This window comes from Saimiri boliviensis, chromosome 17 (genome assembly GCF_048565385.1).
Source record: "Saimiri boliviensis isolate mSaiBol1 chromosome 17, mSaiBol1.pri, whole genome shotgun sequence".
Taxonomy (NCBI): domain Eukaryota; kingdom Metazoa; phylum Chordata; class Mammalia; order Primates; family Cebidae; genus Saimiri; species Saimiri boliviensis.
Genome location: NC_133465.1, coordinates 19,960,574 through 19,987,919, shown reverse-complemented (window position 1 = coordinate 19,987,919; position 27,346 = coordinate 19,960,574). Strand labels below are relative to the sequence as shown.

Genomic DNA, 27,346 nt, shown 5'->3' with positions numbered 1-27,346 from the left:
CAAAGCCACAGCCAAACCCTGGACCAGGGAGCGGGAAGAAATGCTTATTGTTATAAGCAAGAAAGAAGGAGGGAAGGAAAGAAAGAAAACCAGACATGCTTCTGCAGCCTCCAGACCCTGCGATCGCTCCCCTCCCCGCCCCCATGCCCCTGCCCCTTGATCAGGCTCTGTACACCTCTGGCCATGGGCCCCTCTTCCCCCGGACGTCCTCCCAGCTCCTGCACTGACTCCACGTGGGTCTGGGCCCCTTCTCCAGAAGCGAATCTCTTTCCCATGGAGTCTATGGCAGTTGTCCACTGGCACAGAAGCTCCATGGGGCAGGACTTTGTCCAGTGCCCTGGAGTATCCTAGGGCCTGGGGAGCAGTGCCAGTCCCGGGGGGCCCTCTGTCATCACCTTCCAAAGAATTAATTCTCAACCAGGGTGTAGTGCAGGTCCAGTGGAGGGAGAGCACCTCTAGACATCGATAGCCTTCGGTAGGCGAGAGGGGTGGGCCCTGTGGGTGAGGGGTGGCAGTCCATCACGGGGAAGGGAGCTGTGATGGGCATGAGTGGAAATTCTCTTCTTTGATTTTCTCAGTGAAAGAGGTGGTCACCCTGCTGGTGGAAAGCCAAGGACCCTCGAGGCGGAAAGCCGGGCACGGAGCAGGAGTGGGGCCCTGGGGGCTGGGCCCAAGAAAGAGAGAGTGGGTTCTGGAAGGAAGCAGGAGAGGGGTCCGGGACCAGCACCCCAGTTCAGAAGCAGGACGTGCAGTGGGGGGGCGGCAAGGCTGACGGACAGCCCTGAGGAGCCCGGCCACGGCTGGACTCGGGGGTTCACATGTCCCGGGGAGGGCTAGGAGGCAGGTGGCTGGGGACCTGCCTAGGGCCTGGGGATGGTTCTGAAAGGCTCTGTAAGGGCTCCCCTGGGCTGAACACTGGTCCTGGGGGACACAGATGCCACAGCAGCCCCCAACCTGTCATGGGGCCAGAATCCAGGGCCTCTTCCCCAGGAAGCCGTCCCTGCCCCATAGCACCCCCACCCTCTGCAGAGACCTCCACTCAGCCATGGGGCTCTGACGGCACAGCTGCTTCCCCCTCAGGATTGGGGGTCCCCAAAGTTAAGTGAATGAGTGAGTGGGTAAGCAAGTCATCGACTTACTCCACAAGCAGTAAAGCCACCGCCACCACAGCCTGCGGCGTCACACAGGGTCCACAGATCCATGGGAAGCCTGAGCCCAGCCCGGGGACGAGGGCTCCGGGACGTGGCACACACAGAGAGAGGCCATTTCACCTCTAGGGAACGGGTGAAGGGGCAGCCCCACCCTGAGAGCAGAGTCTCTGCTGCCTGTGTCCCCAGCACACAGCAGTGCTCAGGCAGTGGCCTCTCCTAGCTTGGTCTCGGAATAAGAAAGAGGCACCTGGACCAGCCATGCTTTGTGGCTGAGGTCACAAGTGGGAGGTAAGACTCTGGGCAGTCCCTCCCCTTCTCCCAGCCTCCGTTTCTCCACCTGTGGATGGCAGGACTCAGACCCCATCATCGAGAATTCTGGAACAGCCTAACGCCTGGCCAGGGAAGTTCCCTGCACAATTGCAGTTTAAATGGGGTAAATTTGGCTCCATTTCTCACAGTAAGGAAATAAGGTTCAGAGAGGTGACGTGGCTTACGTCAAGTCACACAGCAGATGGGGGTGGGAGAGCAGCTCGGGTCAATCCAGGCCCCCAGATCATGTCCAGCGCTGCCACTCCAAGCCAGAGACATCTCAGTAGCAAGACGCCTCCCAGATTCCGGGCACAGGATTTGCCTGCCTTCCATCAAGGGGGAGCCCAGCGAGGCCTTCTTGAGAGAACCAAAGCTTCCCCACTGGGGTTCGAACCCGGCTTGCCCACCGCCTCCCGCCATGGTCTCATCTCTCAAGCTCCACTCCTTGCCTGGCTGGGTCATTCTGAGAATTAAGTGAGATAACGTTTGGGAAAGCACTGAGCACAGCGCTGGCCAAGCAGTCATTTTCGTTATTGTTTCTGGGTGCCAAGCCTCAGCACGACGTCACACTGCTTCCTGAGAAATAAAGGCACCCGGTGACACCACGGCTGCCGCGTTCGCCGCCAGGCCATCCGTATTGCTGGAGCTCCCACATTTCCGGGCAACAGTCGGGAGCCACAGGAAGGGGCCGAGGATACCCAGGCTCCCTTGGCCAAGGGTCATTACAGCAATCCCACCTACACCCACCTCCGAGGGACCAGGGTGCGGCAACGGGGTGGCAGGTGTGAGCCCACCCCTCCCTCCCGGCGGTGGGGACTCCCACTCTCGAGCTCCATGGCCTGGAGCAGGCAGGAACACTGGGACGGGATGAGCTGTGGCAGGTCCTCCCGATGCCCCACTCGGGCATCTGTGAAGGAAGGCCACTCCTTCCCATCCCTGGGTGAGCAGCAGAGACCCAGGAGGATGAGAAAGGGCTGGCATGTGGCCAGGACATGCCCCCCACTCCCTGAGGGCTCCCCCACCAGGAAGGGTAAGGTCAGGAAAACACCCTCCCTGCAGGAGCTGGCAGCTGCCAGAAATGGAGCTACAAGAGGTTTTAACTTGAAAAGCCACTATACCTCTAAAACAAAGGGGGTTCCAAGCAAAAGGATGGCAGCAGGGTTGCCATCTTCACCGCCAGGACCGGTGGCCTCAGCTGGAGGGGTGGAAGGTAGGGACCCAGTGCACACAAACTCTGCCAAGGGCACAACCCTCGGAGGGCACAGCGGTGACAGTTCGAAACCACAAAGGCACAGCCCCTCGAGCAAACAGGCCATTTCCAGAACTTTCTCTTGGACAGCCAGGGCAGGAGGGCCTCACTGTCCGGTATTACAGCAGTATTGCGTCACCGACAGCGGACGGCTGCAGGGAAACCTGAAAGTCAGCGCATCAGGGAGGAGGTTCACTAAACAGACATCCAGCCTCCTGCAGAAATACCAGTTAGCTGTTCAAACCAGTTGCTGACAGATATAATAATAAAAGGTGTCATCTCCCATAGCCTCTGACAGGGGAAGGACCGTTCACAGCTCCACTTCCCGGTGAGGAAACTGAGGCACAGACAGCTGGGAAACTTCCCGAGGACGCACTGCTGGGAGCAGATCCCAAAACACCGCACCCCAGTGCTCCAGGTCTCCGAAGAGTTTTCTAAAACCGAGCACATTCCTTTTTTTTTGAGATGGAGTCTCGCCCTGTCACCCAGGCTGGAGTGCAGTGGCCCTCCGCCTCCCGGGTTAAAGCCATTCTCCTGCCTCAGCCTCCCGAGTAACTGGGATTACAGGCTCACAGCACCACACCCGGCTAATGTTTTTGAATCTTTCGTAGAGACAGGGGGGCAGTTTCACCATGTTGACCAGACTTGTCTCAAACTCCTGACCTCGTGATCCGCCCACCTCGGCCTCCCAAAGTGCTGAGATTACAGGCAGGAGCCACTGTGCACGTTTCTTAAACGAGAAAAAGGATGGCCTGGCACAGTGGCTCACGTCCGTAATCCCAGCACTTTGGGAGGCTGAGGCAGGCGGATCACGAGGTCAAGAAATCGAGACCGTCCTGGCCAACATAGTGAAACCCCGTCTCTACTAAAAATACAAAAATTAGTTGGGCGTGGTGGCGCGTGCCTGTAGTCCCAGCTACCTGAGAGGCTGAGGCAGGAGAATTGCTTGAACCCAGGAGGTGGAGGTTGCAGTGAGCTGAGATTGTGCCACTGCACTCCAGCCTGGCACCTGGTGACAGAGCAAAACTCTGTCTCAAAAAAGAGAGAGAGAAAAAGGATGCAGGGTGGTATATTAAAGTTAGCCAGGAGTAGTGGCTGAACAGGGCCCTCCCCAAAGAGATGTCCACATAGAACCTGTGAATATGACCTTATTCAGAGGAAAAGAGCATTTGCAAGTATAATTAACAGAAGAGTTTGGATGTCAGACCATCCTGTATTAGGGTGGGCCCCACGTTTAATGACAAGTGTCCTTAGACTTCGAGGTCCTGGCACAGTGGCTCACACCTGTAATCCCAGCACTCTGGGAGGCCGACGCAGGTGGATCACGGGGTCAAGAGTTTGAGACCATCCTGGCCAACATGGTGAAACCCCGTCTCTACTAAAAATACAAAAATTAGCCGGGCTTGGTAATGCATGCCTGTAGTCCCAGCTACTCACGAGGCTGAGGCAGGAGAATCGCTTGAACCCGGGAGGTGGAGGTTGCAGTGAGCCGAGATCACGCCACTGCACTCCAGCCTGGCGACAGAGTGAAACTCCGTCTCAAAAAATAATAATAATTAAAAACAATTCTTAAAAATTGTAAAAACAAAAAATTTGCCAGGCACAGTGGTGTATGTCTGTAATCCCGGCGACTACTTGGGAGGCCAAGGCAGGAGGATCACCTGAGCCTGGGAATTTCAGGCCACAGTGAGCCATGAGTGACAGAGCAACGCTGTCTCAAAAGACAAAGGGCACGAGCGAAGAGAGCTAGAGGAAGCACAGGGAGAGGGGAACGTGGAAAGACACAGGCAGAGACCGCAGTGAGGCCCGCAAGCTGAGGAACGCTGGGACTGCCGGGAGCCCCCAGAAGCAGGGGGAGAGCCCCAGAACGGCTTCTCCCTCCGAGGCTCCACGAGGAACCAGCCCTGCAGACACTTCGGTTTCAGATGTCTGGCCTCCAGAACCGGGGACACTGCATTTGCATTGTTTTAGGGGACCCAGTCCGTGGGCATCTGTTAGGTGGTGGCAGCGGGAAACGGACACGGGTCTCACTGGCTTGCCGCCCCCCCAATCCCTGCCTCTGCTTTCTCTCCGGCACCTGGTTGGTGGTGCCGCCAGACTCCTGCCCCAGTGCTCCTGCCACACCCCAGACAAAATGGTAGGCGTGTGGGTTTGCCCACCCCACTTTCTCTGGTGTTCCCATTTCCCAGGGGGGACACTGAGGCTCCCAGGGCTCCTGCTCCGCACCCACTGTCCTCCTAGTCTCCTCTCTATTACCTGCTTTTGAACTGGGGCATCCCCACCCAGCCACAGCGGGTCCTGAGGCCACCAAGACCCTGATCATGGGCCCTGGAGCTGCAGGGTCAGGGCATCCACTGTGGGATGGAGGCCAGGACCCATGGGTGGCCCGGAGGCTGTTCCAGGGCCCAGGCCAGCCTCCACCCCGCAGAGGAGAAGAGGAGGGCAGTAGGGTCTCCTCTGTTACATACTCCCACCCCCGGAGGGCCTGGGCCACTCTATGGCTGCTCCTGGGGCACTGCCTCCAGCGGTCTTCAAGGCTCCCAGGGCCTGGGGAGGGACCTGGCTGCTCTGGCTGGGCAGGTGCTGCTGACAGCTTGCAGCCCAGCAGGCCGAGGTAATGGCAGGGCTGAGCCTCCGGCCACACAGCAGAGTGGGGAGCAGGGAGGCCAGGAAGCTGCCCTGTCCTGCCTGCAGGGTCTGAGCCCAGAGGGGAGGAGAGAATCGATGCCCAGATATGGGAGTGGACTGCCTGCCTGTTTCACAAACAGGGAAACCGCGGCTCATGAAAGAAGGGGACCAGGGGTCAGTATCTGATCCCCACAGATACTGACACAGATACTGAGAGTGACACGGACTGGTCCCTCTCCCAATCGGTGTATCAGATCTTTTCTAATAAGGGGTCCTGGTGGAGCCCAGCGGGACCCTCCTGATGCGTCTCAGGCCGAGTTCCGAGGAATGACAAGGCGGGGACAAGCACTGATGTGGAAGCTTAGAGACAGGTCAAAGTGACATTCCCCACTCAGAGGCCTGTGCGGCCTGAAGACAGTGAAAGAGCAAGTGACCCTGCTTCCAGGAGGTCAAGGCTAAGGGAACAAGAGAGGCAAGGACCCCAGCTGGAGCGGCAGTGAGCGCCCCTCAGAGCTCCGTGTCTACTCTGCCCTGCATGGGAGCCAGGTTCGCCCAGGGGTCCCAAAGCCCTGTGGGACTCGACTGCAGCCGGGGCTGGGCTGTGACTCCCAAGTCCCCCAGACCCTCTGAGCTCTGGGGATGGAGGCGGGAGATCTGGATTATCCCAACTCCAGAGGGATCCGAGGAAGGAGGCACAGGCAAGGACTCAGCGCCTCTCCTGGTTCTTAAAGCACCCATTCTGCAATTCCAGGATCTGCGTCTCAACGCAGCTAAGACGACAACGAAAAGAACCCATGACTCACGGACTTCGGTGGCTCTGTGCATTCAGACACCACAAATGACACTACAGTCCCAAGACTCAGCCCTCAACCCATGCCCAGGAAGACAGGCTGAGACCCCAGGTCCTGTGGGCACGGGCACCACACATCAGCACGCATGGTGCAGGGGACGCCATGACATGTATGCACCGATCCCACGTGAATTGAAAAGCAAAGGCAACTTCAACATTAGCACGTTTCTATGCCTCCGTTCACATATTCACGTCTGCATAAGCACTGAGAAACCCAGAAGGCTCTCCAGTGATGGTCACCGCGAGGACATGAAGCTTGCTGGTGGGGGAGGCAGGGGGTGAGGAGGAGAGACTCGCTTTTCCCCTTACAATAGTTTATCACTTTACTGTGAGCACATAACACTCTTAGAATTAAAAACTGTCATAGTCAACAAAACACGACAACGTCTGTGATGGCTCATGTGTTTCTTGTCTATTTCATCTTGCCCCACCCACTGAGATGTCAGCCCCTCAGACAGGGGTCTGGTGCAGGCCACGTCCCCAGCCACCTGCTGAGCTCAGGAATGAGGCCAAAATCCTACATGCTCAGAGCCCACCACACGAATACCTGACAAGTCAGGACCTCTAGGATTCTCTGGAAAGGGAAGGGAGGGGATGGAAAGGAAGGGGCACCCAGGGGACAGGCTGGGGGTAGCTTGTGAATGGGGATCCCCAGAGCCAAACAGGTGGCCGTGACCCCCGAGTTTGCCCCTCCCGGCCCGTATTTCCACAAGACCCAAGACTGCCGGAAGCCCCGCTTTTGAGCACCCCCAACCTGCCCCAGATCCCAGCACCCCTGCAGCCCCAGCTGTCCATCCGCCTCTGGCCTCCCTGTGATCATGCCAGGACCCGCCCCCTCTGGGCCACGCCCAGCTCCCCATGGCCCTCCCTGGCCTCAGTGCCCCAGGCCTGAATGGAAGCCTGGCTTGGCCTGGAACCAGGAGCCCCGAGGCAGAGGGTCGGGGCGGGGGCGGCTCGGCTGCTGCCACACAGAACGCCAGCTGCTGGCAGCGATTTATTTTTGCTTTAAGTGCTGGAGAATTGCAGGCCTGGAGCCGCCAGCTCGGGCCGGCTGCAGCTGGAGCAATTGGGGCGGGCAGGGGCGAGGGCACACCTCCGGCCACCAGGCCACTCCATCCCCCGTGACCTCTCCTGCCCCCAGCCTTTCAGCCTCTCCGTCATACACACCCCAGTCTTCACACGCTCCCTCCTCCCCGGCCCCTCCCCTGCCAAGTTCCCAAACAGCTGCCTGGAAGCTTCAGGGACAGAGGGTCTGCGGCCTCAAGGCTGCGCCCCAGGCTTCCTCTGGGAATCGTGTGACCTCGGGCTGTGGGGACCCTCTTGGGCCCCAGGATGCCCGCTCCCACGGTGAAGGTGCCCCGTCGCACCCTCATGTACACCCTCTGGGGTGGAGGCAGGCAGGGAGGGCTGCGAAGGATCCCTGCTGCCGGTCACCATTACCTGGTGTCCTTTTCTGCCCCTACTCCCCAGGTGAGCCGCAGGAGACAAGGCCCCGTCCCGGCACACCTGGTCCTGGCACACCTTGTCTGGGCACACCTGGCTGACAGGGAACACCTGGCTGAGGCCCAGGTCCAGAACCTGTCTGCTCCCCACAAATGGAGCCACCAGCCCTGTCTTTTCTGAGGCAACGTGGACATCCGGGGGAGGAGGGCCAGGCCGTGCTCAGGCAAGCAGAAAGCATTCCGGTCTCTACAGTTCAGAGGTGATCGCTGCTGCTCACTAAAGCCACTGGAGTTGACTTTACACTGCAAATTGTAAACATTTTTTAAAATTTTTAAACCTGAGGGTCATGTTAAAAAAAAAAAAAAAAAAAAGACTGGAAAGGCGAGGTGAAATGCACTGACATGAAACTCAGTGACCACTGGGAGTCTAGAATGTTTAACTGGGCAAGAAACAGAAACACTGTCCCCTCCCTGCCAGCTCCCCCCGCCAAAGCCACCCCCCCAGAGGTGTGTACCGAAGGCAGGAGAAAGGCATCAGCCACCAGCTGAGAGACGGCAGGCCCACGCCTCGGGCCTCAGTTTGCTGGGATCTACCACGGGAATGGCTCGTGATCCTGGGAAGGAGTGGGACGCGGACACCCTGAGCCGGAGCAGGCCGAGTGCCAGGGGACACAGCAGGGCTTGGAGCTTGAAGCAGCGAGGTTACAGACATAAAGCCCTCCACCCGGAGCGGGGGCCTGAAGGAAGCCCCAGCTCCCTCCCGCTCGCCCAGGCAGATGGCAGGCCAAAGGCTCAGAGACAAGTGCCACAGTTCTAGGACAATGACATGACCTCTCCAGGGCTCAGTTTTCTCATCTGCAGAATGGGCTGACAATGCCAGCTAACATTGCTACCAAGCACTCGCTGCATGTCAGGCACCAGGCATGGCTGAAGCAGCACATTCACGCCCCGTGTGTACTGGGTGCCTGCCATCTCCTGTCTCCTGCCTACCGCTTAGGCGCTGGGGACACAGCTGTGGTAGAGCAGGCCCGCAAAGAGGAGCTCCTGTTCCAAGGGAGAGATGGACGATGAACAAGATAGGCAAATAAAGGACACTGTGGCAGAGGCACGAAGTTCTACAGAGGAAAATAAGGCAGGAAGAGGGCCATGGGGGAAAGCGAGGCTGCAGCGGCCTGCTGGGCAGTAAGGGGGGGCCTAATAAAGAGGGTGGCATCTGAGCAGGACATAAAGGTAGTGAGGGAGGGGCCGTGCAGAGATCTGGGGAAGAGCATTCCAGGCAGAGACAGCAGCATGTGCAAAGGCCCTGAGGTAGGAGCGGGCCTGATCTGTTGGAGGCACGGCAAGGCAGGCAGCAGGGTGGCCCCGGGGAGGCAGCAAGAGTGCTGGGAGGGAGGCCAGACTGCGCAGGGCCCTGAGGGCCCCGGGGAGGAGTTTGGTGGGAATCGGCGGAGGGCCCTAACACCCAGAGTGCACCAGACACAGAGTAGGTGCTCAAGGAACAATGCCCAGAGTGGCTCTAGTGGGAGCCGCCACTCCATAATCTTTATTGTTTGTTCCCTGGCCCCTCTCCAAGCCTGAGTCCTTCAAAGAGGCCCGGCCTGCAGGTGAGGGCAGGAGAGGGAGGCTTTGGCTGCCCAGGCAGGAGGAAGGGCTCGGTCCAGGTGGGTGGGGAGTCAGGCAGGATCAGGAGGCTGTGCCCACTGACTCCAGGACAGCATTAATGCACAGCCACGGAGGAAGTGCTCCCTGGGGCAGCTGAGAAGGGGGTTCCCTCTCTTATCTGGCCAAGCAAATGGAGCCATGCCCAACCATGCAGAGCTGAAGGCTAATTACAGGGCTGGGCGGGGGTCCTCAAGGTCCCCACAGTCTCACGCCGCCACTTCAGCAGCCGGGCAGGAAGGCGTGAGCTATGGAGCACCAGTGGTGGCGGGGTCTGGGGGACACTGAGGACGCACCAGGAAACAGGAGGCCTGCCTCGGGGCCCACTGCCATCTGGGGCCCACTGCTGCAGCAAAGTGCTGCCCTCCCCTGGGCCTGTTTCCCAGATGTCCAAGGGAAGCCTGGATGGAAATGAGCTCCCCAGGCTCCCGCTCCACAAACGCTCACGCCTTCTCCTTCCCAGATCCCCCTCTCCACTCGCCCATTTCTACTGAGACCTGCCCCTCCCCACGCCCACCTCCTAGAGGCATACTCCAAGTCTCACGTTCCTGCTGCCCCATCATGGGCACTCTCGGGAGCCTCCCGGCCCAGGCTTCAGTCCCACTTCACAGATGATGAACTGAGGCCAGGAAGAGTGACCCGATCTCGGCTGCAACACCTGCCTCTCTTGCCCCGCCCATCTGCCCAAGAGTCTCCTCTGAGACAGTGAGATCCCTGAGGGCAGGGGCAGGATCTCCCCAAATGCAATACCCACTTATTAAGTACTTCTGTATGTCTACCCAGCGCAGAGTCACAGCTAGGAAACGGTCTGGGAACTCCAGCCCCAGAACTCACAGCCCCCACAGTTCTTACCAGCACAGTGGGGCCTCTGCGGCTGGAAAAAAACAGTCCAGACATGGAATCACGGAGCATTTACTGAGCACCTACTGTATGCCAGGGCTTCACTAGGTCCTAGGGATAGAACTCCCGGGAGCTGGGATGGCATGCAGGCCCCAGTCCCTGTGTGGGACCTGCCTGGTGGTGAGGCAGGGAGAAGGCCAGCCTGACAGTCAAGCGCCCCTGAGCGGCCTGTCTGCGGAATGAGGGAAGGAGCAGTTCTGCTCCTGGGAAAGCACCAGGGCTCCGGGTCTGAGGACGGCAGGCTGCTGCCTCCAGTGCCTCCTGGGTCTCCAATCCCTGTCTGCACAAATGGAGCTAATGCCACCCTCTACACTGGCAGGCCATTAGAAAATTAAGTCAGCTGGCTGAGGGATGGGTCCTTGGCCAGTGGCCAGTGGGGGCTCTGGGCCTGCCCTGAGCCCAGCACCTCGGAAAACCCACCTGCCTCTGCCCAGCCTCCCCGCCCCCACCCCCGTGGCGCCTCTGAAGCTCTGGCCAACCTGCACACGGCCCAGTTTCAGGCCAGCTCTCTTTCATCTTCAGCCTTTCCCTGCTGCCGTGTCCCTAGCACGCTGCCAGTTCCCGGCACAGCCATCCCGTGGGGCTGAAGCCCTTGCCCACCGCACCTCCCATGTGGCTGGCCAAGCCTCCACTCCTCCTGTCACCAGCAAGCTGCCCCCTCCCTGACTCTCCTCCATGCCAGCCTGAGGCAGGGCTCCAAGGGTAGGCCCAGGGAGGGGCAGGTGTGCCCACGGGTCTCTCACAGTAATGCCCTGGCCAGGGCCCAGCCACAGGCACCAGCTGCGCCTGTTGGAGGAAGGGCACAGCCCAGAGCTGGGCGTGGGAGCAGGGGCTGAGGGTGGCTACTGGGTGGGCACCGTGTGTACCAGTAGCCTTCTGCCTGGGGACCTGGCGAGGGCCACAGAGGTTGATGACAGTGATGATGCAGTCACTTCCGATCCAGCCGTATGCCAAGGCCTCCGGGTGCCATGCTTGGTACTGCCAACTGTGGCCCAGGGTACTGGAGGCCTGGCCAGGCAGAAGTGGCCCTGTGCTGCAGAGCTGCAGCTGCTGCTGCTTCGACTACTGTGATCACTGCCATCATTACTTTGCTGTTGCATGGCCACTCAGTGTTACCTTGTCCTGCTTCGAGGAGACCAGAGGATGGGGACACCATGGCCCTGGGGCAGGAAGGCTGGTGGGGCAAGCCCCTGGGGTGGGGACAGCTAGGTGAAGGCATCTGTCCAAACACAACCCACTGCAGGGTAGATTTAGGCGAGACCCCTCTACCACCTCCCAGGCACCTCTTCCTCCCAGCGCAGTGAGGCACATTCCTGGAGGGGTCCTCCGGCAGCCTGGAAACCCTCTGGGTGTTTGACGGAGTAGCTGCAGGGGGAGTGTCCAGAGATGGACTGACAGCTCAGGTCCTGCCCCTCCCAGAGAAGGCTCCACCCCTTCGGTGCTGGGGAGGGGGGTGTCAGCCATGCCCTCCTCTGGAAGGGCTAAAAGGAGGTGATAGGGGACTTGGAGTCCCTACCTGCCAGCTCTGAGTCAACAGCCAGCATTTACAGAGTGCCTATTGTATGCCCACAGCAGCGCTCTGGTGGAGAAGAGGGATGTCCCTGTGGCCCAGCACACTGGAGCCACCATCCTCGTCCCCAGGGTGCTCGAGTGAGCCCCTTCACCCCTCACTCCCTACTCTCTCTCAGGGGGCGTGGCACCACCAAATGGCAGGCCCCCGCGGAGTCCCCATCCTAGGGCCGCCAACCTCAGGTCCCCTGGTTGTTGGAGGTGTCACCAGAGAACTGAGGGGCAGACTTTGCTGAGAAGTCTCTTGCGGGGGTCCCCAGCAGACACTGAGGGGCTCTTCTTAGAATACGGGAAGGAGTACCCCTCAAAAAGAGCGCGAGCCTCCACAGGCGCCAAGGGCGGAGATGCACCTCTCCTCCCTGACCCTCGCCCGCCACAGGGCGGCGGTCCAGGGCGGAGCTGCGCGAGGAGGGGCCGCGGAGGGGCAGCGCCGCGGAAGGAGGCTGGGGTCCAGCCGCGCGGCCCGGGACCGGCCCTCCTCTGGCACGTCAGAGGGGGCGAAGGCTAGGCCGAAGGCTAACGCCTTCCGGGTTCGCACCTTCCAAAGGCGGCTGCCGATTTCAGCGGTGTGTGGGCGCCTCGGCACTCTCGGAAACCGAGCCTGGGAGCCGGGGTTTGGGGGCGCGGATGTGGGGGCCAGGAGGTCCCCAACGCTTTATTGCAGGGCTCGAGCCTGGGTATAGAGGAGCAAAAAAGAAACTAGAAATGGCCACAGGCAGCGCCGCACTCGGAGATGGGAACGCCCCCTGGGAAATGGGGAGGGGGAGGTCCCAGGTCCCAGCGAGTCCAGGCTGTGAGGAGGCAGGAGAACCTCCCAGAACAAGACCGACCCCAAAGAAACACTTTGACCCCCATTCCGAACACAGGTTTCAAAATATTCACATGACATGTGCCCGCTGGATCAAAACGAGGCACAGGCACTCGCTTGGGCCTCCACTCCCATCTTAACCCCCCAAAGAGCGCCCCACCCCACCCGCCTCTGTCCAAGAGTCCCCGATTCCTGCCCCGCTCCCCCGGGGCGCTCGGAGAGGCCGTGCGCGTGCAGGGTAGACCCTGGCCCTGAAACCCTGGGAGCTTCTCAGCCAGCGGCCATCCCCTCGGAGATCAAGGCCGACTTCTAAAAGCAAAAGGGAGCCTCTGGACTTGGCTGACTAGCTGGCATGGAATCATTTCCAGAATATTTTTACTCCGTTACAGCACGGGAGGTGAGAAAGAGACAAGACTCCAGGGACCCGCAGGTCTCTGGCGGGAGGCATTCTCGGGGCGGCTCATATAGCCCCGGCGCCCGCCTCTGAGCCCCACCTCGATCGCGGGGTCTCTGGGAAGGTCAAGCCTAAGACCCGTGCGTCGCGCCCGAGAGCTTCCGCAGGCTCCCTCCCGAGCCCCCTAGTGCAAACCAGCCAGAGGGGAACCGAGGGCTCCTCAAAGTTTCCCGGAGCGCCCCCCAGGACGAAGGTTAGCCAGGAGCAAAGTTCCTTGTGGTGGTAGCCGGAGACATGGCAGGGAAAGAAAAGCTCACAGTCAGCATTTCCTCCGATGTCTCACCAAGGAAGGAAAAAAAATGAAAACCAGAGGAAGAAAACACCCTCCCGCTCCACCTTCCCTGTTGCTGCACCACCTCGTGCTCGCTCCGGGCCGGGCTAGTGGCGGGGGGCAGCCTGAGGGGAACTGGGGCCGGGCCCCCGGGGGACCATGCGCCCACGGCCGCGCACTTACCTCGGTCAGTGGCCGGGGCGCGGCGCGCTCGGCGTCCTCCCAGCTCCGGGCGGCCGTTCCTGGCCCCGGCAGCTGCCGCGGTGGCTGCATCGCCGCCGCTGCCGCCACCGCTTCAGGGCAGCCCCCGGGGGCGCTCCATGCCGAGGGGGCTAGTCGGTCCGCTAAGCGGATCGCCTGGGTCCAGCCACGGGTCGGGGGCGCGCGCCTGGACGGCGCCCCCGGCCGCTGGGCGTTCGCTCGGGCCGGGGCGGCTGGCGTCTGTCCCTCGGTCAGGCTGTGAGCACGGCCAGCCCACCCCCTCCCCCGCCGGCTGTTATCTGATCCCGGGCAGGGCCAGGCGCGCTCCCCTACGCCCCGGCGCCCCGCAGCTCCTCGCAGGCTCCGACCGCGCCAATCCCCCTCCCCCGGCTACTGTTCCCAGGGAGGCGGCAGCAGCGGCGGCGTGGCCGGGAGAAGACGGGTAGCGAGGAATGGAGGGCGAGGAGGCGGCGGGAGGCAGAGGCTCGGCGCGCACCCAGCTCCGCGCCTAGCTCCACCGGAGCTCAGCTCGGCAACTCCTCTAACTCTCCGCGGAGAGCACGCCCGCCCCGCGCCGCGCCGCCGCTGCACCCGCCTACCACGGCTCCGGCCTGGCCCGGAGCCCCTCCTAGTCCCGGGCCGCCCCCTACACACACACCGCCAGCCACTTGCGCACTCGGATGCGCGCGCGCGCGCAGACACACATACACACAGACACACAGACACACACACACACACACACACACACACACAGGCACGTCTTCCCGGGGACATGCGCGCACACATACATACACACACATGCAGGCACGTCCCCCGGGGGACACGCGCGCACACCCAGGTGCATGGCGAGCACACATACAGGCATAAACATACAGGCAAGGGAATCTTGAAGAGGCATCCACACAGCCGGATACACAATCTCGGGTGTCATATATACACATGCAAAATACATGCCCCTACATGCATGATGTTCGCAGGTGCACAGGGGCACACACGCTTATATGTGCACATGCAGGCTGGTATCTGCACGTGTGCACACGCACACACAGGTCTAAGCTCGTGCATTCCTACGAAACCCTTTCCCCCTGCACACCGGGCACACACCCCTCTACACACACCATCCCACCCTAACAGCATTTTTCTCCTCTCTATCAGGAGCTCTGCTTGACTTCTCCCATCTCCTGCCTTCTCTGTGCTCCTCCCTGGACCTCTCCCTGCCGACCGGATCCCCCATGTGACCCCCTTCTCTTTCCAACCCCTGTCTCTGGAGGCACAGGCTTTCTTCCCAGCCTGTCCCCAAATGCCCTGCCCTCCCAGCCTTCTGAGGCCTATTGTCTGGGCCTCATATCTCTGGGCCTCCTGCAGGGGCCAAGCCTTTCATCCTGGCAGACAGACCTGCCCGCCTGGACATTGACCCAGGGAAACCCCATTTTGTCACTGGTCTGACCCCCAGCTCATCCCTAGGGCCTCAGAATTGGGCCGAGGAGGCCAATCTGTGCCCAGAGCATGAGCCTCAAAGGGCTCCTTGGCCCCCTTGGCCTCCAGCTTCCCCTTTAATGTGAAATATAATTATGTGTCTGCACAGCAGGGAGGCTGGCTGCAGGATTCTAACCAAGGAGGACGGCTCTCTGGCCCGCGCCCAGATTGCTGGCAGCTCAGACCAGAGTGATCTGCAGGTCCCACCAGCCCAAGGATCCTGGCCCCAGGCAGCTGGTGGGTGCAGTCCAGGCCAGCACTCACTGACCTCAGTCTGCCCTGAGTTTGGATCCCACCTCCTCAACTGACCAGCTGCGGAAACAGGTCACTTCACCACTCAGCACCTCCATTTCCCTGTTGTCAGTACAACTCACTATCCTTACGGAGCTGCTGCAAGAATTAAATGAGATGAGTATACCTAAAGCGCTTAGCACTTGTCCTGGGGTCAGACGGTCAGGATGAGCACTCAATATGTGCTGAGTTCTGTGCTACGGCCCCAGCTAGAATGATTTCGTTACCACTGTGGCCCTCTGGGGGAGACAAGCTCGTTGGCTCCATTTTACAAATGAAGGAACTGAGGCACAGAGGGGTGGTCACTTGCTTAATTACAGAGCTACTGGACGGTGGAACCAGCACTCAGAACCAGGTGTGTCCCCAACTTAGACCTGCAGTGGAGAGAGAAGGGGCATGGCAGGAGACTGCAGCCCCCGCCCCGCCCTGCCTGGCACACTGTGTCCTGATTTCCTCCTCCTCCTGGGAGAACAGCCTCCCAGGGGACTGAAAGCTCTCAGGAAACTTCCTCCTTCTCCCTCCAAGTGACCATGGAGGGAAATGACTCAGCTCCCCACCTGCCCCTCCTCTGTTTCCCAGATGGGGAAGCCCAAGCCAGTGCGGAAGAAGCCTCTCACCAGCCCCGCTTCCACCCTCAGAGACCACTCAGCTGTCCCAAGAGGAATGGGGCCTGGGACACCCCTCCCTTGAAGCCTTACTCTGTGGGCCCAAAGAGGGGCAAGGGAATGAACGGGAACACTTCAGGGCTCCTCTGGGTCTAAGATTCTGATAGCTCCTGGGACGAGGGGCTGCGCCCAGGGCATCCTCAAGCCTGGAACACACACCCCCATCGCCCCCATACACACACAGGGCCCCTGCCTAGGGGTCACCACCCAAGATGGCCAGTGTGAGGCAGGCCAGGTGTCAGCCCGTCCCCTCTCCCATCCCCAGAGCCATTATGAGACCCACTTCACAAAGAGGGCAAGTGTCTTGCCCAAGGTCACCCAGCAGAGATGCAAGCCTGACTCACTGGGCCACTGCCCTTGAGCTCCACGTCCCACCTTCCCAACCCACTTGCAGGGCAGAGTTCAGTTCTTAATTGTAATTGCAACCCATGAGCAGCCATTACGGGCCCCTCAAAGCAAAGGGCCTGGCCGCTGGGCACCAGCCTCCCTCCAGGAGGGGCTGGGACACAGAGAGGCAGGGATGTGGGCAGATCTCTCTCTAGGCAGCTCACACATCTGCCTCAGGGCTCCTCACCTGGGCAGAGGGGCTCACAGCCCTCCTGGGGTGTGCCTGCAGCCAGAGTAGGGGACATCATGCCCCCTATAGCGTGGAGGGGGCAGTATCAAGGGTGGCCAGGTGGGGCCAAATGGACTGAGCCCAGAGCCAACACTGCCCAACAGGGGACCTGGGACACGTCCCCTGCTGACGATTTGCTTCCCTCTCTGTAAAATGGGGCTGACAGTGACAACCGAGGCCGTGAGAGTAGTAAGTTCCCCGGCACAGCCATGGGAGCAGCCGAGGAGACGAACAGCAGTCGGGTGTCCCACGACGCACACACCCTCCCAACGCCCTGAATTGTGTGCCCTGCGCCTGGCTTCCCCTTGATCCCGATTCTTTCTTCACCTCCAGGATAGGAGTTTCTCCAAGACAGGAGTGGGACTGAGGCTTGCTTGCACCCAGTCTCTCCCAGCCTCGGGTGGGCATACTGGCTGCTCAGGATACCTTTGCATATCTGAGTGTCCTCAGAGCCACAGGCCCAGGAGGCGGAAGAGCTCCCGGGCTCATTTGGAATCCTGCCTTTGTTTTGAGGAAAGCAAGGCCCAGAGAGGGGAGGTGGCTTCTGTGACCACTAAGCTGCCCAAGGCAGGTGTCCCAAAGGCTAGGTTTGCCACCCTGTGTGCCGGAGCCCCAGAGCTGCAGCCTCTCATGGTAATCACGTCTTGATGCCACAATGCCGATGTGCCTGTGGCAGGCCTAAGGCCATCACCGAGTGAGATGTGAGAACCAGACGGTCCTTCCCCGGCGGCTTTGCTTGGCCTGCAGGCAGCTGCACCCAGTGTTCCCAGAGTCCCAGCATCTCCTTCCAGCCAGGAATGCCTACTCCCCAGAGCCCACTGAGACTTTCCCTGTCTGCCCTAGACCTTGGCCTGGCTTTGGCCCTCAAGTCCTCCCACTGTCAAGATGTGAAATGAGCTGTCAGCACGCCCAGTTTCACCCTTCTAGGAGAGATAGCCAAAGTCCCTGAGGCCACAGACACCCTCCCCTCAGCCACTCTCTTCTGAACACACTGGCTGGCCATCCAGGCCCCTGGACACCAGCAGCCTGATTCTGTCGCTGGGCCTTGGTGCCTGCCTCCGTCAGGAACACTGTCCCTCCAAACTACCCTACATGCAAGGGCAGCTGCGGTGGCGTGTCTGTGAGAGGCCTGCCGACCACCGGGACTCACCTGCTGTGCCCAGTGTGTGTTCTTCCCAAGCTGGCCATTCTCTGAGGTGTCTGGCTCACTGTCGTATCCCCCACCAGCATGGCACCCCCAGGAGGGCAGGAGCTTGTCCTCCAGGCGTGTCCGCAGGGCAGGACCTGGCACACCGAAGGCATGCCATGAGTGCAGACCAGTGCTAACAGACTCAGCTCAGGAACGTCTCAGCCACAAACGTTCTCCCACCCTCCTCTCTCCGCACAGCTTGGCTGTCATAGCCACTCCCAACTCCACCTGCACTGTCACAAAGCCACGCTGGCCCCTGCAATCACAGGCTGTTTATCAGCACAAGCCTTGCCCCCTCCTCCAGGCAGGTGGCCAGGATCTGGGTCTCACTCGGCCTCCCATCCCCACCCACCATAAGGCCGGCAGAAGGCCAGGTGCTGGCCAGTTCCAGGATATGCACTTCTGATAGGGTCGCCTTCCACCTGAGCCGGGTCCACACCCTACCTGGAAGGGTGGAAAGAGGATCTGTCACTCAGGCAGTGAGCCTCAGAGCAGAGCCCAGTTCCAGCAGCCCCGCCCTCAGCCCAGTCTCTTTCCTCAACACCTTTTGTCACTAGACACTGTGATGATACTAACAGCAAAGGTGGCAAGGGTCGACGCCCACCACGCACCAGGCAGGCACCAGGCTGCAAGCTAAATGCCAACCAACACCACAGGCCACAGGCAGATGCACAGAGAAATGACGCCTGGGTGGATAGAGGCACTTGCCCCAAGAGGACACGGCTGCCCCTGGATCACGGTGGGGACGTGGCTCGAACCCGCACACAGTCGCACCCACATGCGCACGCGCAGCGCATGCACGCACGCCCCTCCCCCTGCCTAGGTGCCCGCGGGCCCCTGGCTGACCCTGCGGTATTGATCTGAGGCACATGGAACTTCAGGAACGGTTGGCGGCCCTGGAAACAGGACACTGAGTCCCTCCTGCCCCGTCAGGAAGCAGGCATTGATCAGCTGGGCCTGGAGCTGGCCGGTTGACTGATTCCCCGTGGGGGCTCCGCACTCCCGCGGCCCCGCCCTCTGCTGGAGCAGCAGCTTGGAGGAGGATGCGCTAACCGCGGCCCGGAGGGCAGCCGCCAGGGCCAGGGCTCAAGCCAGGACGTTCAGCCGTGCTCCATCTGGCATCTCCTGGCCAGGCCTGGGTGTCAGGGTTTCTGTCCTGGCGAGACTTAGAGGCATGCGAGACGCTGGTCCAAGCCCGCCTGTGTCCAAGCTGCTCTTCTGAGAGCCTCGTGCTTGGGGTCCCCCTCCTCCTACACCATACCCTCTACCATATGTGGTGGAGGCAGCCCCAGGGCCCAGGGGTGGGCGAGTGACCCAGGTCTGGCTCTGAGCATCACAGCAACCTGTTGAGGGATGGACATGTGATTGAATCCAGCCAATGAGAATCAGCCCTAGGACTTTCGCTGGGTCTGCAGGAAAGCAGGAGCTGTATTTTCCAGGGCTTGGGGGCTGGCCAGGGACCCCGGGACACCTTTGCCTCCACATGGGGTGAGCCCACATGAAATGAGACCCACCCAGAGAAAGCAGAGCTGAGATATTGAGAGCAACAAGAATCTGGGCTGGTCTTTGGAGCCCCTTAGTTCCACCCCGGGGCTTTTTATTATAGGCCAGAACCATCCCATTTTTGATTTGGGAAATTTCCAACAGCCTCAAGGGGCTGCTGGTGGACGCGATAGATGTCAAAAGACCAATAAGTCCTCCAGAATCCCCTCAAGCTTTCTGAAGTTCTCTCTCCTTTTCTGAAACGGGCCGCATGAGAACCCTGCCTGGCAGAGCCGTGTGGGGACCACTCTCTATGGTATGTGTGAGGAGCGGTTCATCCCTCCCTGCCTCTAAAGGGACAGAGCTTCCAGGAAGGCGGGCAAAGCCTGCAGGCCCCAGGAATAAAGGGCAATAAAGAGAGGGAGGGAAGTGGCTGCAGCATCTCTCAGAGTTAAAAATAGCTTCCCCAAGGAGGCCTCCCCGCCGGGATAATCCGGCCAATTATCAGCCCCTCTCCACCCTGGTGGGCACTGCCTGCCTCCTCCCTGTCCCCACGTGGGGTCATCGCTCCACAGACAGGGCCTCTGCCCCAGCACCAGCCCCATGACCCTCCTTCCTTGTGGGGGCCGGGCCCCAGCCCTCGGCCCAGGACCCCTCTGAAATAGAAAGGTCCTGACAGCAGTGTGAGCTGTCCAAAACACACTGTACCCCCAACACACGCAGAGAAAAAAATAAATCAGGAGGCAGCCTGGGGCCTGTTGCGTGATTCTGTTTATGTTAAGAAAAACGACAGATTTGCTTCGCAAAGAAAAAATCTGGAAGTTTGGAGACAAATTGTTGGTGATTGTGTCCTCCTGGGACCTTTTTCTCTTTCACTGCTGCGCGGAGGAAGGTGTCTACCTGTTTCCCGGGGCTGTGGGCTCAGGCCCACCTGGTGAGAGCCCATGGCTCCCATCACAGGCGAGAGACGTGGACAGGTGCGCAGGCCAGCCTCACTCGGCCCCGAGGAAGGAGAGTCGTATGCACTCGGCGCGTGGGCACATTGTAGCTTTCAGGGCTGTTTTGTTTGCATTTTGTACAGCAAGCATTTATTGCTTCAGCAATTTTTTAAAATCAAGTTATTTTGTAAATGGAATAAAGCCCGATGACCGGGCAGCAGGGTCAGGCAAGGATTCCCAGAGCTGGAAAGGCCAGAAGCCAGCCTCCAGTACCTGCCCCGCAGCGCAGCTCAGCCCCTGGCTCTGGGCTCTCTCGAGGCCTCTGTTTTCCCACTGTCCCTTATCCCTGTGGTCAGGCTGGACCTCTCGATGTGTCTGCTCTAGGCTTCCAGAGGAGTTTTCAGTTCTGTGCCTGGAGCTGAGCAGACCCTGGGAGTGACCCTCTTGGGACCTCTGTCTGTGAAACAGGCTTGCGCTTCTGAAGGCTCAATCCAGCCCTGTGCTTGGACCTCAATGTGCCAGGGTCTGGTCTTCCTTGAGTGGTGCTGGAGGCTGAGTGTGGGCTGGGATGAGCCAGGGCCAAGCCAGGGCAACCACCCAGGTCACCTTGGTCCTAGGAAGCCAGAGCCACAGGAACAGGGCTGGAAGGCTTGTCAGGCCAGGGCAGCCTCCGTGGGTGTCTGGCACCTGGCCTCTGGCCCTCTGGGGCAGGACTAGAGGGCTGGCTTGGCCTGGGGTCCTTTCCCAGGAACCAGCTGGGGCCAGAACTCTTTAGGGAAGCACCCACAGCCTGGGCAGCTCTCAGGCACAGGGGCCAGAAAGGAGGGAGACGACTCCTAGGTTCCAAGCCTTTGCCTTCTCCTTCAAAGCCTCGGTTTCCTCAGCTGTAGGATGGGTGTGATGCCCGCTGGGCGGGTACTGCTTCACACGCAGTGCTATTTACAGTGCCCAGCACCAGGTAGGCACTCAGATTATCCACTGGAGGAGGGAATCAGTGATGCAACCCTCCCAGGAGATGACACGTGGGAGGCAACCCAGCACAGGGACTGGCAGACACTGGGTACTCCGTGGAGAGGCCCCCTCCCAGCCTTCCTGGATGCCCACCCTCCCAAGCCATCCAGTCGCCTCCTCTGGGCACTCACAGCCTCCTGGGCTTCCCCACCACAGCTCCCTTGGGACATTGCTCCTCTCCACTTCTGCCCCTTCCTCATACTAGGGGATCCTCAAGGGCAGAGGGAGGCTCTTCCCAGCCACATCCCACCTCTGGCCCCTGCACCTTCCTCTCCACCCACGCCAGCACCATCCTCAGCCTCCACACCAGCCTGGGGGCACCTCCCTGCCCACAACCTAAACCCTGAGGGTTCAACCACAATCTAGGAACAGCTGGTTAAGCTAAGAAGACACATCGCCTTTTATCCCAGGAGCTCCGGGTCTAGGAATTTATCCCACGACACCTGGGGACTCACCTAGAAATAGCAGCAACCTGCCTGGTGTCCCCAAGGAGGCAACCACGAGAGCACACATGGGTGCAGGGAGCGGCCCCCCCTGTGAAGGAGCCAGGCCCAGGCTCCAGGGCTGGAGCAGCTGCCTCTGGCCTCGAGAGAGCAGCACCCAGCCCTTGGTGGGTGCTCAAGAAATATTTGTTGAGTGACTCTAATCGAGAAAGTGCTCTAAGACAAAGTAAAGGTACAGTGCAGAGGAGTATAGTTCACTGGACGTTTAAAAGGTGCATATGTACACACACACACACACACACACACACACACACACACAGGTGTGTGTATGTTGGTAGAATATTCTGGAAAGAGATGCCAGAAACTGGCCATCGGGAGGGCAACTGGGAGGTTAGAGGGAGGAAGAGGGGGCCAAAGACCTTCTCTGTAGGGCCATCGTATCTTTAGACCGCGTTCAAGGATTTTAGGATCCCTCAAATTAATTCAAGAGCTGAGAGAAGAGGGAGGCTCCCCGTCCTATGGGAGGCTGGGCCAGGCAGCCCACCCTTCCCGCCGGTCCTGAACTCCTTTCTCACGGGGTTCCCTCCCTCTCCCAACTCCCCGTAGAGCTGCTGAGCAGGCCCGACCCCATCTTGTCTGTGGTGATTAATAAACACCCCATGATGGCCTGAATCTTGCAGAAGCTCCAGGGAGCCGGGTGCCTCTGCCTGGACAGCCTTGCCCGCTACCCCTGGACCGGGAAGACTTGTTAGCAATACAGATACGTGCAAGGCTTCCCAGCAGGTCCCTAGGACCCACCTCCTCACCCTTGCCCACCCTGTCCCTGGGTCCCAAGTGCCCACGCTACTCTTGTCTTGGTCCATTTAAATCCTCACCCTAGGTTCGGTGCAGGTCTGTGCTGAGGAATTCGGTCCCAGGGCTGGAGGAAGCCCTCTCCTAGGCTGGCCCATCCACAGTACAGGGGCAATTAGTATCTACTCCGTTTAAAATCCATTAACCTACCTAGAAATGGGGATGATAAATATAGAACCCATTGTTAATCGGCAGAGCCCAGCTCAGCCCCAGGGAATGTCCCTCTGTGAATACAGAAATTGAGCAATGACCCTTTAAATGGGTCAAACATGCGTTAAACCCCACTTGTGTGCCAGGCATTCTAAGGGGGAACAGCACAGGCTCTGGAGGCAGATCAGCTTGGGTTCAAACCCTAACACCATCGTTTGCGAGCTGTGTCACTTTGGGCAAGTCACTTAGCCTCTCTGTGCCTCAGTTTCTCCCTCTGCAAAATGAAGACACCAATGGTGGCTGCCTTTCAGGGCTGAGCGAAGGTTGTGTGAGGGAGGCCCTCAGCCCAGTGTCTGCTGGCCGCCGCTCTTCGCCGTCATTTACTGCTTGTGGCGCTGCTGAGGCTGCTGTTCCTGGCGGGAAGCTCTAGAGCTGGGGAACGCCAGGATGGAATCGGGGTCTCTGCAAGTGAACGGGAAAGTGTGGGCCAGCCTCCAGCTGAAATGTGGCCTTTTCTTCCACGGTGGACTGAGACGGCAAACCTGGCAGCGTCAGCGCGCCTGAGGCTGTCACCAGCAGAGGCCACAGATGTGTCCACATCCCAGTCTGGACTGGCAGATGCCCCCACAGCTCTCTCACATTTGTCTCTGGGTGAAAGTGACAGGTAGGCTGAAACCCACCAGGCAATCCTGCAATCCTATCACCAGCGCCTCATAAGGGAAGGGTGCACACAGTTCAACCCATGACACACGTGCCATTTCACCATTTTAGCAACCGGCTTCCTTTGGAATCCTGGGTGCTACTGGATGTATTAAGCCTTAGATTCTGAAGAGGAGTCAGGAAAAGTCCAGCCCCCTCAGAAGGATGGCAACAGGCGGTACTGACCACTAACCTCCTGCTCGCTCCAGCCAGTCCTGGCCCGGTTACCAGGGCCTTACACGTCCATCTGCACAAACTCTGGCATCTCTATGACCCTTCTAAGAGATCAGACCGAGAAGGGGGTGTCTGAGCCCTGGGCCAGGGGTGCGTCATGGTTGGGGGTACCTCTGTCCACCTCATGTCCTGGGGAGGCCTCACACATTCACCCCCATAACCTCAATTTCCAAGTCTGCCTTGAGAGCTCTCCCACCCCGAGCTACGGGGGTCACTCCCTGGCCAGCCTCCTGGCCGGGTCTTGGATGCCCTTTGTTACCCCAAAATCTTCTCCAAGCTCACCATCTCCAGCCCCCTGAAGCTGGGGAAAGCAAGCAGTGAAAACAAGAGCTGGGGTGGGGTCAGCCCCCCCAATCGGGCTCCCCAGGCCTGAGTACCAGGAGGCAAGAGGGTAGGGGTTGTCCGCAGGCAAGGGGTTCTCAGATGCCGGCGGTGGGGGGCATGGAGAAAGCAACCCCTCCTCCCATCCCTAAAGGTGGCAATCTGCTGAATGCAGGTTCCAACATCGCCTGTGTTTCGGCTCATTCACGCTCCATTCTCCAGGCAGCCTTCCCACCTAGATCTCCATTCCCCCAATTAGAGTATTTTTTGTCAATTGACAAATGAGGGAAACTGAGGCACGGAGCAGTTAAGTCCAGGGTCACAGAGCTGTGAAGTGGCCAGCTACAGAGAGGACAGCCAGAGTGCCTCACTGCATTCCCGGCTGGAGGAAGCGCTTGCGGGGTCCAAGTTCCCAGGCTCTCCGGTGTCTAAAGGGCCGACCAGCACTGGGAGTGCGGAGTCCTGGGGAGGAGAGAATGCTGAGAAGAGAGGGATGGTGGCAGGAGCCGGGGAGGGGTGCCCGGTGGAACCAAGGCCTCTCGGAGACTGAAGCTCAGCCTCTGTTCTTTGCAGAAGAAAGAACAACCGCCCTACAATCCTAGCAGGTCAGAGGGACGCGCACTGCAGAAGGGGCCTGGCCCACATATGCTCCGGGGCTTCTCATGCTAATCCTTGTCTAGGTCTGGTCGAGGCAGCCACCAGCTCCCTGAAGCCTCCACAGGGGAAACCAGGGGCAGATGGAAGTGGGGAGGCAGGCTGAGTCCCCAAAGCACCCAAGACAGGGGCTGCCGCTTCCCATCACATCATAGCTTTGGGGAGCCAGTTACAACCGGCTCCCCCAAAACGGGAAGGTAGTGAGCACTCCATCACAGGAGGCGTGCAAGTAGCCAGGACCCTCTGTCCCTGAGCAGCAGCCTTGGGTGTCTGGGTGGGGTGCTCTGGTCAGCTTGCCCTGTGTGGGCTGGGGTAGGGGGCGGACAGCAGAGATCAGGCCCGTCTAGGCGCGGCCACGAGGTCAGTCCCAGAGTTGGGCACCATTGTCCTGGGATCTGTCCTGGGCCTTCAGCCGAGCCAGGGCTTAGACGCAAAATGGGTGCAGTGAGGGAAGCAAGATGGGGAATTTGGGGCTTTGTGTCAGCACATAGCTCCCACTGGGAGAGGCAGCTGCCCCTCCCCCAGACCCCCATGCCCAGGCAGGGCCTTACAGCCTCCCAGTCACAGCCCCCACCCCCAGCATTGTCTGGGGAGGCCATTGGGAGCCTGAGGAAGGATTTTTACCCTTTTGCTTTTGAAACACTTCCACTTTCCACCTGGCTGTGCCCTGCACACACTAGGGGCTCCTGCCTGGAGAAAAACTTGAATCAACAAACTGTTTCCAAATGGAAAGACAATGTTTTGCAAGGCAGCGGGGACAGTGGCACAGGCCGCGCTGAGCCTCCGAGTGCAGTCACTTCCTGGCTCATGCCTCAGTGTCCCTCCTAAGGTCTCCTTCTTACATTTTGGAGCCCGGAGCTCCTGGGAGCTCGTGGCCCAGACGGGGGCTGAGGGAAGAGCTGTCTGTCTGCCTGGGCCACATGGGCTCCTGGGCACCTAACCCCAGGCTTTGTCTAGGTCTGGTTGAGGCAGCCACCAGCTCCCTGCAGCCTCCACAGGGGGAAACCAGGGGTAGATGGAAGTGGGGAGACAGAGCCAAGTCCCACAGCACCCAGGAGAGCCGTGGCCGCTTCCCAGCACGTGGCAGCCTTGGGGACCCAGCTGCAACCTCTGCACTAACCCTCCCATGACCTCAGCTCCACCGCAGTCTGCAGGTCCCCATGACCTTGAGATCTCACCTCCTGTCCCTCTTCCTGTCATACCTCCTTGTGATTCCTGAACACACCAGGTCCTGCCTACCCCAGGACCTTTACACTTGCTGCTCTCTCTGCCAAATACTCTGCTCACTCTTCTACCACCCTCAGGTCTCTGTTCAAATGTCTTTTCTCAGGGAGATGCCTTTTCTGGAAATCTTATTTAAAACTTGCCCTTCCCATCCTCTCATGCCTTCCCCAGCACCTGCCCTGTGGCCAGCGCTTTCCGGGCACCATCTCACCGATGGCCCTAGCTTCCCATAAGCCAGCTCAGATTAGGTCACCAGTTTTACCTGCAGGCCCCAGGCTGACGCATTAAGACTTGCATCTGCAGGGCTGGCCCCTGCACCACTGCTCTTTTCTGGAGCACAGGCCCTGGGAACCATGGGGCTAGTTGGAAAGGGCTCCCCTCATCTCCGGTGAATCATGCCAGTTGCCCTTCTGCCCACACTGCTTTCCCTGTGGATGGTGCTGCCAGTGTGGTGTGAAGGACTGTGGGTGCGTGGCTCCCCCATCTCACTCCTCTGGGGCCAAATGTAGCTGAAAACATTATATTGAAGCCAAGAGATCTTCCCAGAGGCCTTCTCCCCAAGAGGAAAGTCAATAGGTGCTTCAGAGATGCCCACACAGGGTGCCTGTCCTCAGCATGTGCCTATCTATGTGGGGGAGACCCCACACTGAACAACAAGACAGCTAAGGGCTGAGCTCACCTGAGTATAAATCTGGCCTCAACCTCTCCTAAGCCATGAGACCTTGTTAAGTCATTTTATGATCATAAGACTCAGTTTTTCCATCTGTAAAATGAGAAAAGAAATGGCTCCCTGAAAATGTTGTAATGAGAATTTTAAATGAGATTGATACATAAAGTACAGACAAGGCACACAGAAAGTACTCAGTAAATAATTTTTAGTATTGTTATCATAATAATCCTAGCCATCTGTACACCCATCCAGTCATTGATGGATCCTTCCATCCATTCTTTCACCCATACTCATCCACCCATCTAGCAACATGTTTGTCCATCCATCCACTCATCCATCCATCCACTCATCCATTCATTCATCCACTCATTCATCCATCTGCACATTCATCTATCTGCTTATCCATTCATTCATCCAATCGTTTATCCATCCACCCATCTGTTTATTTATTCATCCATCTGTCCACTCATCCATCTATCCATCCACTCATCCATCTCTCCACTCCTCCATCTGTCCATCCACTCATCCATCTGTCCACTCATCCTTTCATCTATCCATCCACTCATCCACTGAGCCACTCCTCCATCTGTTCACTCATCTATCCACTCATTCACTCATCCCTCTGTCCATTCATCCATCTGCTTTTATCCATTCATCCCTTCATACATCCATCTGTCCACTTATCCATTTATCCACTCATCTATCCATTCATCCATCCACTCATCTACATATCTATCCATCCATTCATCTGTTTGCCCATTCATCCATCCACTCTTTTATCCATTCATCCATCATCTATCCATTGATCTAACTAAGGATTCATTCACTCATCCATCTACCCACTGATCTATTCATCCATCCCCCATCTATCCATTCATCCACTCATTCATCCATCCACCCATCCATCTATTCATCCACTGTTCATCCACTTCTCCATCCA

At 59.1% G+C, this 27,346-nt stretch overlaps 1 protein-coding gene across 2 annotated transcripts in view; it reads right to left on the bottom strand.

The window, feature by feature from the left end:
- Nucleotides 1–14,192, bottom strand: part of KCNJ12 (potassium inwardly rectifying channel subfamily J member 12) — a 43,517-nt gene extending 29,325 nt beyond the window's left edge. For both annotated transcript variants that reach the window (XM_074388324.1, XM_003929322.4), the window contains exon 1: nucleotides 13,474–14,192. The gene's annotated coding sequence lies outside the window, so the exon portion shown is untranslated. The remainder of the gene's footprint in view (nucleotides 1–13,473) is intronic.
- Between the last annotated feature and the right edge of the window lie 13,154 nt (nucleotides 14,193–27,346).